The sequence below is a fragment of the Pogona vitticeps genome, chromosome 6 (genome assembly GCF_051106095.1).
Source record: "Pogona vitticeps strain Pit_001003342236 chromosome 6, PviZW2.1, whole genome shotgun sequence".
Taxonomy (NCBI): domain Eukaryota; kingdom Metazoa; phylum Chordata; class Lepidosauria; order Squamata; family Agamidae; genus Pogona; species Pogona vitticeps.
Window position 1 is genome coordinate 89,652,269 of NC_135788.1, and position 18,603 is coordinate 89,670,871.

General features: G+C 39.4%; 1 protein-coding gene across 27 annotated transcripts in view; it reads left to right on the forward strand.

Annotated features, from left to right (window-relative positions):
* The first annotated feature begins 557 nt into the window (after nt 1–557).
* LOC110082048 (microtubule-associated protein tau) overlaps nt 558–18,603 on the forward strand; it is a 91,588-nt gene continuing 73,542 nt past the window's right edge. For 23 of the 27 annotated variants that reach the window (XR_013537537.1, XR_013537538.1, XM_020799275.3 and 20 more), the window contains exon 1: nt 645–761. The gene's annotated coding sequence lies outside the window, so the exon portion shown is untranslated. Of the gene's footprint in view, nt 762–1,836; nt 1,916–18,603 lie in introns of those variants that run through there. The other 4 variants (XM_078377841.1, XM_078377837.1, XM_078377843.1 and 1 more) reach the window with 2 other exon arrangements.

The following is an 18,603-nucleotide window of genomic DNA, read 5'->3' on the forward strand; positions in this document are numbered from 1 at the left end:
ACTCTTAATTAAATATGCATGGGATAGCATCGCTAGGAACCCACTTCTAAAGGCAGGACAGAGCAGGCCCTTTCAAAGTAAATGAACATCATACGAGCTAGCAGGGTGGTGGTCAGGGAAACCCTCATTTAATAGCGTAAGAAGAGCCTAGAGACAGATAGTCAGCCTCTCTCTAAGTAGAGCAGACTTGTCTTCATTTAGCGTTAGCCTATAGCTGGAGATTAGGCACAACTCCTGGAAGTGGCAATACCTGCTTTGCCTTATAATAAATTGCTGCATGTTTCTAGGACCAGAGACAATGAACGATTTAGGACAAAAGCAGCAAAAACAGACCCTACTCCAGTCTAACACGTTATACTGATGTGCTCTTCTACGTATAAGAAGGAATGGCAACGGCTTTCGTGTGCTGAAAAAAAAAACCCACCCTCGTTTTCCCGAAGACAAAGAACCGCGCTTGGGAGGAAACGCCAGGTTTCTAGGCATGCGCATAGATTGGAAGGGAGGTGTCGAGAGGACACGAGCGGGCCCTTGTGCGCCTGCGTGGTCGAACGGCCTCTGGAAGGATTGACGGCGGGGAGGGGGGCTGGTTCTTGCGAACGCGCCGAGGCGACTTCTCCTCGGAAGGTTCCGGAGCGTGTGCGCGTGGCCGCGGCTAGTCGAAGCGCGCTCGCTTTTCTGTCGGTCTCTCCCGTCACTCCCCCTCCTCCGGGCTTTGGTGCGCGAGCTCTCCCTGCAGCAGCGTTTAGCAGCCGCAGCGCCAGGTAGGCTTTCTTATCACGGTTCCCTTTGCTCCCTGGGAGAGCAAGTGCCAGGGAGGGCCTTGGGGGGGGGGGACTGTGCTCAGTGGCCTTCGGGGTTTGGCGATGGACCGGTGTGTGTGCGTGTGGGGTGGGGGGTTGCATTAGGCGCACAGGTGCATGTGGTTACGCAGTGGAAGCGCTCGCTAGCAATGGCTGGAGGGAGAGGCGGCGTGCCTTGCAAAAAGGGGCATTGCCTCTGGCAGCTTCAGAGCACTGCAGAGTTTGAGCTGAATGTCAGGTCGAGGGAGCTTTTTACCGCTGTCTCTGTATCTAAATAACCTGAGCAGTGGCAATTTAAATAGCATTTCTCCCCCCCCCCCCTTCTCCTCTAAACCCGCCGACCCCTCCCCTCTGAAAAGAGCAGCTCTCTTGCAAAGAAATAACCTATTCGGCAGCTGCCAGCGCTTAGGGCGACGCAAATAACGGGGGTTTTCCTTCCTCTCCCGTCTATTGTCGCGTAATTTGGGCTCCTTTCCATCCCTCCGCGCTCCGGAGAGGGTCTTGTAATGCAAAATGGGGCCGTAGGGGTGTGTCTCCCCGAAACATGAGGGGGTAGGAGAAGGTGTGCTGCTTCACGAATAAACCCACAAGCGCGGGTGCTTGGTTCAAAATGCCGGGTGAGGTAGACGGAAAATAGGGTTTGAAGTGCAATTTTAATAATTATTTGGCAATCGTGAGGCATTTTGGAAAATGTCAAATAAAAGGTCTTTCTTGCGCTTGGGAAATGAATTGGGCAATTTCGATATATTTTGGGGTGGGCATTGCTTAATAAAATGTAGCAAATGCGTCTTGCTGCCCTTGCTCTGATCGGTGAATTTTAAGGATGCCTTCTTTGGGCTCCCTATTCTTCTCTTTCTCTCCTCTATCTCCCCCACCCCTCCCGTAGGTTCGGTTTTCTGTTTGGAAGACTGATTTTGATTGTGAGAGAGATGGCGAATGATAGGCTGTTGGTACTGCAGTAGGTGTGGATCTTGGAGAGAGAAAAAGGATGGGCGCTCACCCCACCCCTTCATATCGGTGGTGCCATGTTTTGCAGTCCATGTCATATTTCCAGTATTGCTTAGAGCATTATGATGATGGGGGGAAAATAGACTGACAGATTAAGAAAGGAAAAGGTATTTTGTGTCAATGTATTTACACTGTGGGAATTGAGAAGGGAGAGAGTGCTATATAGGTCATCTATCTTGGGAGAGGTGTTGCTTTGTTCCATATGTGGGTCAATATTACGGGATTTATGATTTGGATTTTAAATTCTTGGGTGTGACAGCAGAATAAGAGGGTGAGTTGAGGGAGAATTAAGACAGCTCTCGTCCGCAGCGGTACCCCACTCTGTCTTAACATTTCCTGGCTTGCATTATATTAATGGCAAGTAATTGGAACAGAAATATAATAGGCAGGCAGATGTTTCTAGAGACAGACGTTGTGGAGGTTTTTTCATTTGCTTTTTAGACAATTGCTGTTGCTCAGAGATGTTCAACATTATTGTTCTGTGCCTTCATTGTTTTTTCTTTCTGTCTCAAGTGGTTTTCTCAAAGAGGAAAAAAATGAATCTGAGTGTAATAGCAGCAGCTGGTCACGCCCCTGCTAGACTAGAATACAGGGATACAAAGTGCAGTTCTCATTGGGTAAAGATTGTAGTATGCTCATGTAGTTTTGGGTGGGGATGAAGGGAAAAAAACTCTTTTGTCTACCAGCATAATTAGCATTAAAATAGCCAGTTTATTAGGATTAATATAGAAATCCTTTATTAAGGATTTTTACCATAATTGATGTACGGTATTTGTTTCTATTCTTTTACTGGAGATAAAGGCTAATTATACTGTGCAAATACAAACTCCTTTAGTAGTAAATACATATCATCATTCCCCGATATCCCAAGAAGCATGCTGCATGGTAGGACAAATTGAGATCATAAGCTTTAGGAGTAGAAAGGATTCCTCCGATCATCATTCTTTTTCCTCAGGCCTTTAAATAGTTATGTATAACTTCATAATTTATAATTAATTGACTTCACTGTGTGGCTGATATATTGAGATTTAGGACTCAAATGTTACAGCAGGATCTTTAAGGTGCATCACATATTTAATCAACCCTGTATGGTAAATCAAGTTATCTTATACAGTATTGCAGTTGGAGACTGAGAGTCTGGTTTTTGTACGCTGCCTAGTTGGTTCATGACTGAACTACTGTATGTACATCATTTATTAAGACATCTGTGCCTTCCTACTTCAATCATGAATGGAATAGTATCCATTGAACATGCTGTGGTGTTGACCCTGCTGGAGTTACTACAGAATCTTCATTTTCCTGAAGAACTAAGAACTAAAATTTTGTTCATTTTCTGGCAGTGGAACCTAAATCCCAGTTTCATCTCTCCTCCATTGTACTTAACATTTTGGAAATAAGGGGGGAGATCCTGTTAACACATGTATCAACAAGGAAGGGTGTTTCTTATTTGGGGGAGAAGTAGGGAAAAAGGAAGACGCTTCTCAGTGTTTACTCCTACAACTTCCAGAGGCTGTCTTTTAAATTCCACCAACAACAAGGTGGTGAGTGCTCAGAAAAGAACGTTCTTAGTAATAGCACTTACATTGTGGAACCCTGGAGCAAGGTGAGTTTGTTTTCCTTGTAACTATATTTTAGACGTTAACAGAAGACAGCTATTTGATATGCCATAGTTTTCTCATTCTCCACCTATAATTTTAATTTAATTCTATTTACTGTTCTGCTCCCATACTTATTGTTTTGTAATAATTTTACTGGCACTTTTGTTGCCTATGGCTTCAGATACTATTAGGCAGATGTTGCAGTTCATAAGTACATTAAATAATGGCCTTATAATTCTTCATTGAGTGAATTTTGACTTATGGCAACCCTTTCCAGAGTTTTTTACATAGAGGATACACAGATGTGGTTTATCATTCCCTTCTTCTACCCAAGACCACACAGGCAGGCTCTTCTCCCTGGAGGTACAGTAAGTGTCTGCCTCGTGCCTTCCAATAAATGCATTAGTTGTTGTAGTGTAGAGTGACAGAGGTCCTCTTCAATGCAAAAGTAATAATACAGCAGTCTTACTTTGCTTATTCAGAGACATGTCTCCTGCATTCAGTGGGGCTTACTCACAGCAAGTGAACTTACAGCTATAGGCTAAATGGCACATGCTTTCCCATAGCTGTCTGTTTGAAGTTGTCTGTAAAAAGATTTAGAATTCAATTTGCTCTATAAGTATAGTAGAAAAATGTAATTGATATTATTTCTGTTCATTCTTAAAAGTTTAATAGAAAGGCCTGTTGAGTGCTTAGAATCAGGCATACAGTAGACCCACTGAAATAAATGAGGTTTAGCAATAGTTATGACTAGTTCCTCATGATTACCTGAAGGCCTATTGATTTCAGTGGATATATTCCAAGTGTGAGTGGATCCAATGAACTCACCAGAATCCTGTTCACAACAGTGAGGTACAACTGCCCAATAAATGGATTACTTCATAATTCTCAAATAACCTCTAGCTAACAATTGCACAAGCTAGAGATCACCCCATTGGAAACAGTGGGATTTACATTCTCATAAGGGATTAAAGTACATATCCTTGCACAACTGGCATATTTCAATAACTTTGTGTGGAGAAAAGAGTAATAGGATTCTGGCCACTGTGTTTTTGGGAGGGACTACCGTATACTGTAGCTTAATTGTACAGTAGACGATTTCTATTTATAAAACTCCCAGCTTCAGTGCCTACCATCTCCAGTTTAAAGGATCTAGTTGGAAATGGATGGGAAAATGTACTGCTCCTTGTGAGAAGGTCAGCAGGCTAGATGACTTCACAGAGGATGCTGCTTCTCCATGCTGTAAAACATCTTAACATATCTTCTATTGTATACAAGACTGTAGGGAAATGTTTGTCCAGGTATGTCTGTTCATAAAATTCTTACACAGAAAATATTCCAGTGGAGATCTCCCTAAAAATAGATGTAATCTTCATGAATTTAAAGATGTGTTGGTTGGATCTAGAGTTATGGATACTTAGAGAAGGTCCATTGACATTAAGGGAACTTAAGGTAGTTTTAGCTGAATGGCTTAGTGAATTAGGTGTCTTGCTGTGGAGCCAGAGTTTGAGAGTTCAATTTTTATCTCTGCTTCCCAAAAGAAGAGGAGCCTTGGGCAGGCTGCAAGGTACCAGGGCCACCCCAGAAGAAAGGAATGGTAAACTATTTCTGAGTACTGTATACCTAGAAAACGGTGGAAAGGGTCACTATAGAGTCAGAATTCAGTTGATGGCACATAATTATTTATTTATCTGATTTCTGTGAACTGATTCAGGTTATGATTAACTCTAGATCCTACCTCTATTGTTTTTATGCCGTAGTTCCATGCTGGTTGTTCAGGTGTCCAATTCCTTGGCAATGCCATTGCTATGACAACAAGGATATTTTTATACTTTTTAAAATATTTGTTCCCAACCCTTCAGTAAAATTCTTAGGAAGGTTTCTAGAATTTAGAAACTTAAATTTAAATCATGCTGCTTCATACTAGGATTGGTAAATACTATAACAGCAAATCCAGACAAGCTGAAACTGGACAAAAGCAATTAAAATGCCTGTGTAAATGAATAGGTTGTTTCCTGGTGCTGAAGTGACTTCATGGTGAGTTCTGAGTGAGTCTCCATGAAGAAAGCACTTTACAGTTGGATCACCAGCACTGGGAAGGCCTTTTCCCTAATAGGCATCTGCCAAAAACCGCATATGAGGATCTTAATGTGTGATTAGCACATATGGAAGCAGACAGTCTTTCAGCTATCCTGGTTTCAAGTCATGCAGAGAATCTGTTCCTTCAGGGGGAGCACAACTCCATCCAGATAAAGGATGAGTTCCATTTATTCAGGAAGCACTTCTTTTCTCTGGACTTAGCTTCAATTTAATGACCCTCATTTATTCCATCAGTGTTTTCAAGCACTGGTTAAATATTTTTGTTGTCCCACTTGAATTAGATAACTAGAGTTGGTGCCATTTGCATGTTTATGCCACTTTGGCCTTAATCTTTGCCCCTGTAAATTTCTGATTCACTGATAGCTGGTGTGATTGATAAAGATCCTTTTCATTCTGTTGCCAGAAATAATGTTATGAAAGATTTGTGAAATTAATCTTATTTGGGTAAACTGAGAGGGCACCTTCCACCATGCAAGTCTTCAATTTAAAGCCAATATCTTCCAGCCTGATGTTAAATCAAAGGACAAAAAGGCCTTTGCATTGGCACAATAATGAAGCACTTGGAAGTTTGCATAATTGCCTGGTGTGGCTTTAGTGCCAGAAACTACATTGAGGAATTGAGAAGCAGAGTGATGCATTATTTAACAGCAGTATGGAGTGAGACTGTTTCATGTTCATAGAGAGCATGAAGAAAGCCATTTCTAGGGATTGGGCACAAAGTAATTTGGAAACTTTGCACTTCCTTGTTTTTAAATGTTCCTTATCTGGCTGGATAGCTCAGTGGTTTAGGTATCTGGCTGCAGAGCCAGAGGTTGGGAGTTCAATTCTACACTATGCCTATTGTAAGCAAAGCTAGCCTTTGTGGCCATGGGTATGCTGAATTATCTCAGAACGCCCCAGAAGAAGGGAATGGTAAACAACTTCTATTCTCTACCTGAAAAACCCTGGAAAGGGTTGCCGCAAGTCAGAATTGATTTGACAATGCATGATAATTACTAAATATTCCTTTTACAATCTCCCCTTCTGATGCAGGTTTACGTAGTTATTCTAATAGAACACCTAAGACTGAGATTGAATGCTGTTGTATGGTTGCAAAGGAAGGGTAAGCACCAATTTTTTGTGGCATGCAGGAGGAGATGACATCAGTTTCTGATGGTGGGATTTCAAAATACTTGTTTCACCTTTCCTTGAGACGACTGTGTATGAAGTGAGTGCCTGTTCTAGTGTCAGCTGCTATTAATGGGCCTCCTGCTCTTGCATATGAATCCTTCCAGGTACCTCAAAATACTGATTGATGTTGCTGAAATTTTTTTAAAAAAATGCAGTGACTTGCTCAGTGCGGGAATGATTTTTCTTCAGGATACTCGGAATACCTTCAAGGCAAGATAGGATAAATGCATAAAGGAGCTTTTCTATCCTATTGCTGAGTTGGACAAATGCTTGTTACTTTGATTCATGTATTGAAAGATCCAGTCATTCATAACAGCAAACTTGCATATTGTTCTCTTATCTTATTTCTCAATGCATATACTGTAGATCTTGCATGAAACATCAGACATGCGAGTGAAGTTATGTCATCTCCCGGATAAAAGCAATGCCGCTTTCCAAATGCAGATTGGAGCTAGCTCCTGTTAAAAGTTATAAGGAGCTCTGCCTCTAAGGACATGTTAACTCTGTCCTCTAATTTGACTGTGAGGTGATAATCAGCAGGGTAGGCTGGGGACTAACCCTTAGAGAGAGTATTGAAAAAAGATCTTAGGACTGGATTTAAGGCTTTGGTGAGAGTCTTAATTCTACCAACCCACCCATGCAGGCAGAAAGAGCATGTGGCTGAGAGGATTATCTTGAGATAGTGTAAAATAAAAATTCTGGCTATGACATAGTGGGATTTCAGGGTATTATTGCATGGGCTTGTACTCAAAAGCTGATATGGCTATAGGGCTTAGATTACTTAACCTAATTGTGATTGCAGCATAATTTGCTGTTTGCTACAAAATTCTGTACTGACGGGAAGTGAAATCCCCTTTGGAAAAAAGAAAAGAAAGGGACTTATGTATTTTGTAGTACAGTACCCACAGACATAGAGAGTGGTTTAGGTATAGTGTTTTAAACTGCCTTCTGGTGTTTCAGACATGATGTCCTCCTTTTTTAAAAAATAGAGATTGCATTAAGGGAAGAGAAACAGAGGAAGGGCCTCTGTTTCAAAGGCTATTCAGCTAAGTGCAGGCTTGTTTGTATATTTCATTTCTTCTGAAAGCCTGTATTCATTGACTAGAAGCATCTGAGAAGCAAACTGTTCATTGACTTTTCACAGAAAGATGCAAGTATTATTGATAGACTATTTTATGAGTGGATCTAAGGTTAGAATATCCTTTTAGTGATGATTTAAAATTAGAGCAGTTGGATTCTCTTTTCTAAACCACATGGGCTGTGGTTTGAAAGTTTTTGCATTGCTGGTAAAATAATTATATATGATGAACAAACCAAATTAATTCTTGCTCAGATTTTGGCATGCTAAAATGTTTGGACCAAGATCCTTAGTGTCCTTCCATATCCTGCTCCAGCCTTCTAGAATAGTTTTAAAAAAACAGAATTCTTCCTGTGACACCTACTATAGGGCAAGAATATTTTATTCTATGTCACAGCAGTTTACTTGAATTGTGTCAGAATACATGACTTGTGAAAATTGGGGAGCATATAATATCATTGGCCTCTTTTATGCCTCCCTTTTTGGGCTTTGTGCCTAATAGGAATGACACTTAACCACCTACTCTTTTAATTATTTCCTCTGTTTGGGTATCTTACACAAATTCTGTTTGTCTAAAAAGCGGAGTAAGTTTTATATATATTTTATGAAGGTGGTAAATCTAAGTTTCTGTGTCAATCAGGATTTCTTCAGATTTTGCATGTGCAAGGGGAATGTGTTTATCCTATTACAGTCTGCTGAATGTTGTAGCATGACTTTTCCTTACCATGTTTCTGGTTCAAAACTGATGGCTGCTCCCCTTTTTGTTTCTTTTTGAGGTGCACTGAGCATGATAAATACAAATACTGAATGGGAAATCCCATCACAATGAATAAAGAGAAGTGCCCATCATTGCCTTAATTTGTCAAAAAATAAGCCACACCCACTGTTGCCCTGTAGTGTTCTGTGACTGATAATTAAGTGTTCCAAAAAGGCTTTGAAACAACTCACATTGTTTTCAGTCTACTGATCTTGTTGTGTGTTTGGGGGGGGCAGCAAGAGGAGGATGGAAAACTGCTACCTCTCCCTCACATCTCTCAGTTCTTCCATTGATTTCTTAAGTATCTAAGATCCATAATTATAAAGATTTTGACTTTTTTGTGATACTGTAATTATTCTGAAAGATTTCCTGTATGTCTATCTCTGTATGTCTATCTCTTTCCAGAATACGGTTGCCACCTTCCACATTGATACATATATAAGTAGCTGTACGTACATTGCCACCCCAGGAACATGATAACCCCTCTCCCACATCTGGTTCTCCCAGAGTTATAGAGTCATAAAATAATGGAGTTGGAAGGGATCTGTAAGGCCATCAAGTCCAACCTCCTACTCAGTGCAGAAACCAAAGTTACCAACACTTCGCCTTTTCCCGGACAAATTGCTGCTTTTTTGCAACTTTAGGCCATTAATTGTATGTCTTGTACTCTGGGAATGACTAAGAATGCATCCTGCCCATGACTGTCTTTCAAGTATTTGAAGACTGTTATTATATCTTCTGATAGCCTTCTTTTCTTAAGGCTAAACATGCCTAGATCTCAAAGCTAAACATGTCTTTCCTCAGAGGGCTTGGTCTCCAGTCCCCTGGAATCATGCTTGTTGCCCTCCTCTGAAGCTGCTCTAGTTTGTTTGCATCTTTCTTGAAGTGTAGTGTCCAGAACTGGACACAGTACTCACAATGAGGTCTAATCAGTTCTGAATAGAAAATAATTAGTATTTCATGTGATTGGAAGGCTGTACTGCAACTTTTGTTGTTATGTGCTGGTAAGTCACCTCTGATTCATAGTGACCCTACTGTACTTCTTTTAAATTAGCCTAAAATGGCATTTTCCTTTTTTTGCTTAACCCATCACACTTTTGGCTCATATTCAGCTTGTAATCTACAACAATTCCAACATCCTTCTTGCATGTAGTGTTGCTGCATTTGGTATCTTTTTTTTCTGGATGTATAACTTTGCATTTATCCCTGTTAAATTTCATTCTGTTGTTTTCAGCCCAATACTCAAGCCTATCAATATATTTTTGAATTTTGTTTCTGTCTTCCATGGTATTCGCTAATCCACCCAATTTTGTGTCATCCACAAATCTGATAAACATTCCCTGCACCCCCTCATCCAGGTCATTTGTAAAAGTGTTGAAGACCATGGGGCCCAGGACTGAGTCCTGTGGTACCCTGCTTGTTACCTCCTCCAATTTGAAAAAGAGCCAGTAATAAACATTCCCTGAGTACTGGTTGTTGTGGTTTTTTTTGGGTTCTTTGGCCATGTTCTGAAGGTTGCACGTGCTACTCCTGTCCTCTGAAGATGCCGGCCACAGAGACTGGCAAAACGTTAGGAAAAACAACCTTCAAAACATGGCCAAAGAACCCGAAAAACCCACAACAACCATTAGATCCTGGCCGTGAAAGCCTTCGCGAATACATTCTCTGAGTATGATTCTGAAATCAACTGTGGATCTACCTGAACATTGTTCTGTCCAACCTATTCTTCGCTTGCTAATCAGAATACCATGGGGCACTTTGTCAAAAGCTTTGCTGAAGTGAAAATATATTACAGCTACAGCATTCCCACTGTCTAGCAGAGAAGTTATCTGATAAAAAATTAGATAAGCTTAGTTGGTCAGGACTTGGTCTTGACAAATTTGTGTTGACTTTTAATTATTACAGCATTATTTTCTAGGTGCTTGCAGAGTAACTGCTTTATAAAGTGCTCCAGAACTTTCCCTGGGATTGATGTCAGGCTCATTGGTCGCTACTTCTCAGGTTCTCTCTCTCTTTTCAACACTTTTTGAAGATAGGGACAAAGTTAGTCCTCCTCCTCCTCACCTGGCACTTCACTCATCCTCCATGATTTAAAGAAAATAGTAGATAATGGTTCTGAGAGTTCCTCAACCATTTCCTTCAATACTCTTCAATGCAATTCATCAGGCCTTGGAGACTTGAACTTACTCAAAATAATGAGATATTCGTTGACTATTTGTTTATTAATCTCAAGCTTCAGTACTGTCTCTTCCAGTTGTACTTCATATTTGCCAGAAGAGTCATAGACTGTCTTTTGGGAGAAGATCAAGCAAAAATAGGAACTGAGCACTTTTGCCTTTTCTTTGTCATCTGCTATCATTTTGGCTTCCCCACTGAGTAGCTGAGCCACTGTTTCTTTTCTCTGTCATTTTCTATGCATTTTCTATGCTTGAAGACTGATGGTTTAGAGGTAGTAGATAACCTTGAGTAGTGTAATACTTAGATAACCTCTAAGCTTGAGTAGTGTAGTAATAGTGTATAAACCATCTTTATATAGATATTTAAACAAATATATTTATCAGTGATAGTGTCATGATTAGGGTGTTAGTTATTTAAATATAAGAATCTTTGTCTGTGACGAGTTACTCTGTTGCTCTTAGAGGAAAAGAAAGTATGCTGCTTATAAACCATCCCATAGCGCTTAAAGCACTCTCTGGGCAATATGCAATTTAGTTATGTAAGCTACATATTTCCCCCACAGTGAGCAGGGTACTCAGTTTACCAGCCTTGGAAGGATGGAAGGCTGAGTCAACCTTGAACCAGCTACCTGAGGCTATCAGGAATAGACTCGGGTTGTGTGCAAAGTGTTGGCTGCATACTGCAGTTTAGCCACTGAGCCACAAGTCTCCAGTACTATAACCTTGGGTATTTTGTTGTGCCATATTATTAGTGAAAGTGACTAAGACTAACCTAAGTAATCCCTTTTAAATTTTTCCCTTTTTCAATCAAGATTTATTGCCTTTAAATATACTGAAGGGAAATGCTAATTTTATTGGGTTTTCGTAATTAATAATTGTGTGCTATCAAGTCACTTCTGACTTACGGCAACCATTTTCAGGGTAATCTAGAAGTGGTTTACCATTCCCTTCTTCTGGGAGCGCATTCTGGGACTGTGCAACTTGCTGAAGGCGACATAGGTTGGTTCTTCTGGGGTGCACAGGGAGGAACTGAATTCCCAACATCCACCTAACTCATTGAGCTATTTTAAAAATTACAGTGGAGTAAATCCTCAGCTGATTTAAAGCCTGCGTAGATAATCTTTCTGGTGCCATTAGCGAGTATACTCCATCTCTACCAAGCAATTTCCTTCAGCTTTAAAATGTGTCTAATAAAACAGCTATATCTACCTTGATATATCTAAAATAGTGAACAATAATGTCCAGAGTCTCCAGTTGGCTATGTTTCACTAAAATATGGCATCTTGTCTTATAGAGTGGGGGTAGTGAATTTCTAACCTGTACTGTTGCAAAGATAAACGTGAAGAGGAAATTATAATTTTTTTGAAAGCAAGTAATAAGACTTGAATTTTATTTCTTCTTCTGAATTTTGGCATAATCCAAATTTGGATTAATCTGCGGAATCTAGACCTTGTTTCTGATTTTGTATTTAGAGCACAAATTTCAGAGCTCAGCTATAATTATATTCTCCTTCTCCAAGGCGGCTAGCCTTGGCAGAACTCTGCATATATTGGTGACTTGGGGCAAAAAAAACTTTTATGTTTTGGAATCACTTTGACCTTTGTTTATTCATGAAAGAACCAGTTCATTCCAGCTGCCATGTTAATGACATTGAATGAATTGTGTGATCTTATAACAACCATGAATGAGTCTTTAGTAACATGAGACTTCAGAGAAATGTGATTTTGAGCTAGCTATGATAAGTCTGTTATTTCTTACACAAAACATTGTGCATATATCTATCTGTAAATGGCCTTGCATTCTGAATAGAAAGTTTATTTCGTAGCATCTCTGTTTTGAAAACGATTAGCTTCAATGCAGTGATATACATCAAAGTGCTCCAGCCATTACTGATGGAATCAATGTGTCATGTTCTACAGCTAGTGAAGTAATCTGTCTGCCCTGTACGATCCTGCTACCATCCAATATAAAAAGAAGTGCGTGGAGCTCTGCTTTATATGACTACTCCCCCTTTCGCCAAAAGCAATACAGAGGTTGCATTAAAAAATTAATTCGAAATGGGGGTTGATTGGCTGATTGTACTTTTTAAATTTGTATAATAAATGTTTGTGTAAAATGTTCATTCACTACTTTCAGTTATATTTTCTTATTAATAATCTGGCCTATCAACCGTTTCTGTATTTTGCTCCAGTGTCCATTAAAACAGAGGCAACCAGAAGTAGATTAGGAGATACTGGTGTATCTCTGGATGGTTCAAAGTAGATCAGCAAAGGTTTCAAATTCCCATTTGTTTTAAATACGACACAGAGGCCTTCAGTCTCCTAAATTAGATGATATTTTTGAAAATTCCTGAAATGAAAAGGTAAACTCAAATGCACCTGGTTCTCCAAATTTGTATGCATCTTCCTGCTATTAATTTGCACTTGGCCCTGGATGCTAAGTTAAGGCTTCTAGGAAAAAAACAAAATACGTCCCTTAAACCTATAATATGCCCATCCCCTTACTTAGAGGGGCATACTCACATATATTACACTTAACAAAAAACAAAGCAAAACAATCTGTTTCTTGCAGGATGAGCAAAAATCAGTGATTTTTTAAAAATCAAATTGATTTAAATTAAAAATTGAGTTTTTTATTTAAATTGTAAAAAAAATTCCAATTTTTTAATTTTAAAAATGTTAAAACCCTGCTTAGATGGATGGCTTTTGTTCTGTTTTGTTTCTTTAGGCTAATGGGTAGCCCCAGAAGTCTGAATATGGGATACATGAGATTGATAATCAAATGATGCCATTATGCCAAGGCTTGTTGGGATCCTTTAACTCATTCACAGGCAAGATAATGGGTTCTCTGATGCACTGAACTCTATAACAGATCTTGTTTCTCAAACAGAGCTGGGAATTCAAAATCAGAACCATATTAAAATGCTGCCGTGTCATGCTTTAGATATGCGAGCTCCCTTAGAGTCATTTCAAAACAAGAATAGAAAATTAAGCATTGATGTTTGCAATGTGGAAGAGACTGAGAGTGAAACTGACCTAATTAATCTGGCATTGGAAGTGTTGGCTGTTTATCCTTCTGATCCTCCAATAACAAGGAATGATATAACTGTGACATTTAGGGCCTGCAGCTTCTTTGCACAGAGGTAGACTGAGAAATATTGTCTCTGACACAGGAAGATCAGAACAGCACCATCTGGATGGCTGTCAGTAATGTGGAGCCTATTGGATATAAGGGCACTACAATCTCTATTCCAACGTTTATGTCCTACTGCTCTCCTCCACTGAAAGGGTTTTCACTCATAAAAGAAAATTCTAAGGGAGATTGAAATTCAGTATCACTGGGGCAAGACAGCAATTCTATTATCTACTCTGGAGACCAGACAGTATTTGTTAGAGCTTCACTTGTTGGTGCAAGCAGTGGTAGAGGGCAGCTTAACCGGCTTTGCATTAGTTCCTATGGGAACAAATGCCTCTAGCTACGAACAGCGCCTCGACATACAAACGAAAAACAGCCTGAACTGATTAAATGGTTTTCAGTGCATTCCTATGGGAAATCTTGACTCGACTTACAAACTTTTCAACGTACGAACGCCGTTCCAATACGGATTAAGTTCGTAAGTCAAGGTACAACTGCAGACTGACTGCTGTTCAATATTTGACAAAGATATCTGTAATCCTATAAATCTTTATGAAGAAGCAAGGGTATTGTTCAAGTATTAACAAGATTTGCTGATTTGAGGTATCCTATTTAATATCATAAGGTGCTTGTTCTAACTCTCCTAAACAAAACTATCTCAACACCAAGTCTCAGATTCATCAAGTAAGGTGCTCCCTACATAATTGGCAAACATTGAAATTGACATGATTATGGAAAATAGTAGCTGTTTAAATTCAACTCTCCCAAAATTATGTTACTTACTCCACATGATCTGTGTTGGATTATTGGATGGTCTCCTTAAATAGTGGCAACAACTAATTCGTAAAAATGGGGAAATGATTGAGGATATCAAAATCCACAAATTGTAGGGGTGTTAGAGGATACTTTGTTTTCCAAATGTATTGCTACTTAACAACTTGTCATATCAGACATATTCAGTGATGAATTAATCCCTCATGGATCTCTGCAGATTCACAAGATGGAGCCATGTAAAATCATCATCAGGATGAATTAATCCCTCAGGGATTAATCCTGATGATGAGTTTAAATGGCTCCATCTTGTGACTCTGCAGAGATCCAGGATGCTTCCAGGAGAAGGGCACGGTAAACCATTTCTGAGTGTTCTGTGCCTGGAAATCCTTGAAACAGTTTTCATAAGTCAGAATTGACTTGATGATAATATCATTGTTATCAACAATGTGAAAATAGCTAGAATGACATTTCAGATGAAGCAAATAAAATTAATTGACGCCAATAGGATTTTTTTATTTTAAAAAGCCATATCTTTGCTGCTTGCCAATGTGATGCTCCCTGGAGAGTCTACTCTGTTCTACAGTGCAAGTGGCAGATTGAAAATTTTTTGTCCCTATCCATTTAGTTTCTGGGTGAGTTGGTGGGTAGGGGTTTGACAGGCTCTCCGCTTTCATGAATTGAAATGAGCATGAATTGAAAGAAAATTGGTGCTCAGTGCCCCTGAATGAATGCTAAGGTGATGTGATCCAGATGTTGCACACCAGACTGTCGCCTGGCAATTACATTCTGAATCAACTAAAAAATGTGAATGTTTCTTTAAAATTTGTCCCAATTAGATCATCATAGCTTTGAAATGTTACTTTTTTGAATACAGCTCCTAGAATCCCCTTGCCAGATGAATCTGGGAAGATACAGTCCAAAGGCACTGTTTTCAAACTGTGATATAGATATGTTAGGTAAAGATAAAGATTCCCCTTGACAATTTTTGTCCAGTCGTGTTCGACTCTAGGAGGCGGTGCTTATCCCCGTTTCCAAGCCATAGAGCCAGCGTTTGTCCAAAGTCAATCTTCCGTGGTCATATGGCCAGTGCGACTTAGACACGGAACGCTGTTACTTTCCCACCAAGGTGGTCCCTATTTATCTACTCGCATTTTGCATGCTTTCGAACCACTAGGTTGGCGGGAGCTGGGACAAGCGACGGGGGCTCATTCTGTCGAGTGGATTCGATCTTACAGCTGAAGATCTACAGACCTGTCAATTCTAAAATGCTCATGTTTCTTTGGTTTGCTAAGCAAGCTGTTGATTGCCTGTTTTTAAAGACTAGCGGATTTGTTTTGGAGTGGGGTTTCATGAATTACATTCCACATCTTAGGACACAATATTTAGCTGTCCATGAATGTAGGGATAGGGACTGGGTGAAGTGGGATACAGATACAGGTAATGAATTTTCAAAGTAATACAGCTTTATTAACAGGTAATGGAGGGTTGGCTGTAGAAAAATCCAGTCAAATGATTAACTGATGCAAATAGTATGTCAGGTGATGCACATTGGTTATGCTGTTGTGTTTGAAGTACTGAACCAATGATTTCTGGCATTGGTTTTGCTGGGACCAAAGGTGGGGGGGAGAGAAACATTTGCCAAAGGAAACATGTTGCCTATAAATAAGATTGGAGAGAAAACCAGCACATTAATATATGAAATGTTAATTTTCTTGACATCCTATTTTGGATTAATTTTATCTGCTGTTTAGTCTTTGCTCTTATTAATTGTATTTTATTGTTCAAACTCACTGTAAGCAGCTTTGTTTCTTTTAAAAATTGTAAATAGGGATAAAGGGTTTTTAAAAGTTTTTCCCTAGAGGCCCTATGCACTGTATTAGAGAAATAATCTTAAAAAATAGCAGTGTGAGTATGGATAAGTTACAAATCTATGAGAATGAAAGAAAATGTGTCTTTTTCTTGCAGAGCTGTAGATCCAGTACTGTAAAACCTGGGCACCTGGAACTTGGTATACATACTGAGGGGACAGTAGGAGTGTGTCTCTGGGGTTCTTGCTTTACAAATGCATTCTTGAAGTTAAATATATATTTTTTAAAGCTTGCTGTAGCATTAAGTTGCAGATGATCCTAACCAATGTGCAAATTTGGTATCAATACAGTTTGAAGCTGATGGGGTAAGCAAGTGGTTTCATGGGTGGAATTAAAGCATTGACCTTCTGCTCTGTTGTGGGAATGGAGTGGACTCACGCCTCCCCTAGAGAGCAGGATAGTGACCTAGATGTGTCTTTGACTGTGATATCACTCAGAAGGGAAAGAGGAAGCATGTCCTAACTCTTGAGAACTGTATAGTTCTGCTTGAAGGCTTTGATGTATCAAGGGCTGTTTCAATTTGTACAAAGCTAGGAATTTTGAGATTTAGGAAGGACTTTGAAGTAGCAAACAGGAGTGTTACTGTGTTATCTACCATAATTTTTCACAGTGGAGGCAGAAAAATACCTGTCAGGCACTGGCATAAAAATATGACTCCTCTGAAGGGCAATTTAGAAGATATTCCTGTTTTCTCATTTTCTTGTGAGACATCTCAGTATTCATTAGCAAATATACAACTATGTATCATATTCTCCTGTGTAAATATCAATTTACTTTTTGAGCACAGCTCTGGAAACCTGACTCTGGCTAGCTTGAAATTTTAGATGGTTGTCTGGTGGAGGTCTTACTAGGGCAATCATTGTATTTCTAAAGGTTCAGATTTCACTGCATTTTATGCATCTATCAAACTTAGATATCTGGTGTGTTGAACTGGTAGATCAGAAGTCGCAAACACTGCTTTATCTGTTATTTTGTAAGGTATCAAAGACAGGAGAAGCCTCAGTTTTAAGAGCCAAATATTTTTGAATTGTTGTAGGTGATAGATATGAGTACTGTAATAGTTTTCTCCCTTAAAAAATATCTTTTCACGTCATGGTAGATAGTCCTTGTCCTGCTTTCTGTTTGAAGAGCTGGTGTAATAATCCATTCCAAATGCTTGACCATTTGGAATGGATTATTATACAAGTTCAATGAGATCATGGCTGAGAGAGAATCTGAACCCTTGCCTCTAGGTCTGTGATCAACAAATCAAGGAATACATAGAAGTAAAACATAACAATATCCGTACCTTATGTGTGAAGGAGGAGAGTTGCTAACATCCAGTATAGGGGTGAGCAATTAATTTCTATAGGGGGCCACATGAAAAATCTGAACTGTGTTTGCGGGCTGAACCAACTTTACTTTAAAATAAAATGAAACAGTGATATGATTATTTTTATATTAAATTTGTTAATCTTCACAAATACTAAAGAGTTTTTTTGCGTTATGTTAAAGATAAGCAACTGATCAACTTTAGACAAAAAGCTATAAATGGTTTTGATGTTCAACTTGTTCAGTGAGATAAATCCAGTCTGTCTTGGGCTTGAACATCGGACTGGAGCGACAACCGGCGAGCCGGACAGGAGCGGCTCTCGAACTGTATGTGGCCCTTGGGCCGCACTTTGCCCAGGTCCGATCCAGTATTTCAGGATAAAATTTAGAGGGAATTCAACTATTTGGCAGGTATTGAAATGGAGACTGAGGCGGGGGGGGGGAGAACCACTTGTCACATTTCAACTTTCAGATTTCGCTATTTACCCCTTTCCTTTTCTATTACCCATGTGGTTGTTTTACTTTGTTTACTTGTGCTATAAGTGGTGTCAAATGTTACCCTGTTAACAAACAATAAAAGTGCCAATATGCTTATGTGATATATAGCATTGCACTGATTTATTCTAAGTGGACAGCCCAACCTGAAGATATTTTTATCTGCACATTTATTTTTCCTGTCTTCTGTCCTGTTTCAAATAATCTAGTATGAACATTTGATCAAATAAATCCAGGAAACATATGTTTGGCTTATTGTTGCCAAATGTTTTTGTAGCTGATTTAGGACATATTTTTAGCTTTTATAAGCATGTTAAAGCATGGTGTGCAGA